This window comes from Podarcis bocagei, assembly GCF_964188305.1.
Source record: "Podarcis bocagei genome assembly, chromosome: 4".
In the NCBI taxonomy this organism is placed as follows: domain Eukaryota; kingdom Metazoa; phylum Chordata; class Lepidosauria; order Squamata; family Lacertidae; genus Podarcis; species Podarcis bocagei.
In genome coordinates, this window is record NC_138128.1 from 10,152,830 (window position 1) to 10,156,488 (window position 3,659).

At 40.6% G+C, this 3,659-nt stretch overlaps 1 long non-coding RNA gene across 1 annotated transcript in view; it reads right to left on the minus strand.

Annotated features, from left to right (window-relative positions):
* The window catches only part of LOC308585189, a 76,918-nt gene extending 74,080 nt beyond the window's left edge, over positions 1-2,838 (minus strand). Inside the window, exon 1 of the long non-coding RNA XR_014007131.1 lies at positions 2,013-2,838. This is a non-coding gene — a long non-coding RNA (uncharacterized lncRNA). The remainder of the gene's footprint in view (positions 1-2,012) is intronic.
* Positions 2,839-3,659: the final 821 nt, after the last annotated feature.

A 3,659-nucleotide genomic window follows, 5' to 3' on the forward strand; every position in this document is an offset into this window, starting at 1 on the left:
CACGCCCCCTGGGGGCGCCAGTCACGCCCCCACCTGCTCTTCACCCCCGGCAGTGGAGCATGCAGCTTTGCCACTGCTTGGAGCTTCCCAAAATGGTACATGGAGACTCCTCAGCTTTCTTTGGCCCTGGGAGCAGATCCTGTCTCCAGGCAACTGTAGGGGTTTGTCAGGGGTCACGTCATTTGGGCCCCAAAAAAGGCACACCAGGTGCAAGCAACCTTGCCAAAGAGTTCCCTCCCACCCCTAAAAGTGTTTGATAGATATGATTTCCACAGAGGAAAAAACAATTACTGCTACTTGTGAAGAGTGGCATAGTATCTGCTTTACTATTACAGGAGTTGTGAAAGTGCTATAAAATGTTACCATTGTGGGGAGGGGCATAATGACAAGAATATATTTTTAAAAATAATGGAAGTCATTAGGGCTTAATTGATGCCTCAACGCCTTCCACATGTGCTGTGTCAGGAAGATTTTGGGTGTCACATGGCAAAATAGCCTGTGCTTTCCCAAGCTCACATTCCCTGCACGTTTGCACACCTGTCTCAGCGACGTCTACGTTGGCTTGGTCGTGTCCGCAGAATAAAGATGGCACGATCCCCAAGGATGTGCTCTAGGGGGAGCTGGCTTCAGGCACCAGACCAGCTCCGCACTACAAATATGTAAATGCGGCATGAAGGCTGCCAACATCAACCTCGCTGTGTGGGAAACCCTTTCGGAGGACCACAGTGCCTGGAGTCAGACAGTCAGGTTGTGGATCCACAGCAGCGACCACAGGAGGAATGACCACTTGAAGGAGTGCAGAGAGAAGAAATGCCATGGTATACCCGCATCAGCAGAACTGTGCGCCTTCATCTGCCCCAGCTGCAACAAAACATGTCCCTCCCATATCGGTCTCTACAGCCACAGCAGGCGCTGCAACCTTCCAACAGTTTGACTTCATTCCCAAATGTGCACTCCTCCATTGTCTCCAGAGACAGGCGAATGTAAACAACTGACGTTATGTAACCCTATTTATATAAAAGGTCATTGGGGTTTTGTTTTTTAGGGTTGCGAGGATCTCATCAACTGGGACATTCCTAATTTCTTCACAGCTTTCCCTGCCCTCAGCTGTTTATAGTGTCATCTTGTTTGGAATCTTGGCTTCCACATGATCATATGTCTCACAAGGGATGAATTTTCTATGGTGCTTGCCTCAAATGCAAACCATCAGTTTATGAAGAAGCCCTGCTGATAACTAAACAATTTCAGAAGAAGGAATGATAGGGGAATTAACCTTACTAGATATTGTAGGCAAGCTGTATGTAAAATGTGAAAATGCCTCCCTCATGTGCCTAATTAAGATGGCACCACCAGTGTATTCATTACATTACCACCAGTGTATTCAATACATTTAATGTATTTTTAATCTTTGTTGGAAGCCGCCCAGAGTGGCTGGAGAAACCCAGCCAGATGGGTGGGGTACAAATAATAAAGTATTATTATTATTATTATTATTATTATTATTATTATTATTATTATTATTATTATTATTTATTACAGAGTAACAAGCAAAAAGAACAGGTCTCCGCCCTGAGAAGATTACAATCTAAAATTCAGGAGAGTGGCTATTTACAATTACAGGTGCCACATAGTACTCATTCCACAGGGGTAAGAAATTGATACTTTAGTGTGGCAGCAGCTGCTCTTTGGAACTCCCTGCCTCCTGACATTGCCATCAAGTGCTCCTACGGAAGGAAGGGTAGGATGTAAATTCAATAAAAGCTGAGGCTTTTGCTCCTTAGCTGTGAAGATACATGGCAAAATTGCATGTCACAGTACTTAATCAATTATCACTTAAGTGTATGGTACAGAAGGCAGTGTCCTGTGACTCTTGTCTGACTGAAGCATAATAAATGCATTATACAGTTCATTTCTGATTTTGGGTTAAGTAGCAGAGCCAATAATTTTGACAAAAACATGATTCAGAGGTCATCCTTGAAACGTTGTTCTTTGTTTATAAGAGAAATCCTTACCAAAATTGGTGGAGTCCTTTTCCTTCTCTGAAGGTAGAATATTCTCCATTCCTGTAGCAATATGTCAAATTTATTTTGGCATTAGAGACATTTTACATGCATGCAAATATTCAGCCCCATGAACAGGGCTACTAATTCCCATAGATAGGGAGAGAAAATAGTTTCCTAATCACACTAAAATATGTGTCCTCCTAATGTCAGTAAAAACTCCTATGTATTGGCTCATTAAAAACAACAACACTCTCTTGTGTTTTTTTTTTAATTAAAGCTTAATGAGAACAAATTCTTGTGATGATTCACATTATTAAGCTGCATGTTGTTATTTTCTAATCTAAATAGACAAGTAACTTCTACACACGTTAAATGCTATTTAGCAACCTCTTTTTCAGCAAAATTGCTTTCCAAGACTGCTAAATGATTACATAGGTTGCCACCTAGTGTACAGAAGCACATATTACCCAGTCACCAAAGAGCAATATTGAACTTGATCTGTTCTCTTTGGAACAATCCATGAACACTCAGTCACACCTACAGAATGGGGATAACTGACAAGGTTTTCGTTGGTTTGCATTTTGGGCAAACCTTGTCTAGTACGGTGCTTTCCTGTTTCTGCAATACTCTCCCCAGAGAGGCTCATCTGGCGCCTTCGTTGCATATATTTAGGTGCCAGGCAAAAACATTCCTATACTCCTGTATATCTCCAATATAAGTAGAAGCAGAGATTTCTTTTCACCCAAAATAAAAAAAATATGCACAGGTTGCCTCAAATAAATATTTTATATTTATATTTTATATACTATATTTTAATTCTCTTTCTTTTTCTTTCAAGTGCTGTGTTTCTGCCCATTGTCCTGTTGCCTTTGCATTTCTTTGCTTCTGGGGAATCAAGTAGATTAACGGCCTGCCCTTTTAAAAATTTATTTTTTAAAATATTAAATGTATACACTGCCCTCCATCCAAAGATTGCGGGAATTGTACTCTTCGCAAATGATACAACAGGGTACGTACTTGGTTTTGACTGATAAACTTGTACAAGGCTGGGATGTGTGGGGAAACCAGGAAACATAGTTTGATGCTGACTAGCTCATAGTATTTTTCTTTTGTTAACAATCACTGGAAGGAACCCCCACCCTGCCCTGTAACTCATCTTTTCAGCTTGGTTATTTAACATGCTATTATTTTCTGCTTTATACGCGTCATGACAATCTATCTAGCTATGCTGCCTTATTTTCTGCCTTATACACATTATGTCTATATATATATATATATATATGCGCGATTTTAGCTGTTCTTATTTTCATCTGTGAGCTGTCTTGAGTCCCCGACAAGTATTTATGTGTGTTATAAATACATATAGAATAATTATCATCATCTTCATTTGGCTTTGTACCTGGTGACCAAGACCCATTATTTGTTGTTTTGCGTTGTTTCATATTATTCTTACTATAACTTCTATATAGAAGGCTCGCTAGTAGATATATATTTCTCTTTTTTATTTTTATTTTTAAAAAACACCACTTGCAGACAAATAACAAGTGTTCGTGTTTCTGAGGTGGCCACACGTAGCTCTCTGCTTTTCCCTCAGAGAGGCGACAACCCTTCGCCTTCGCCGCCTCAACCTGAGGCGGGAACGGAAGAATTCGTTCC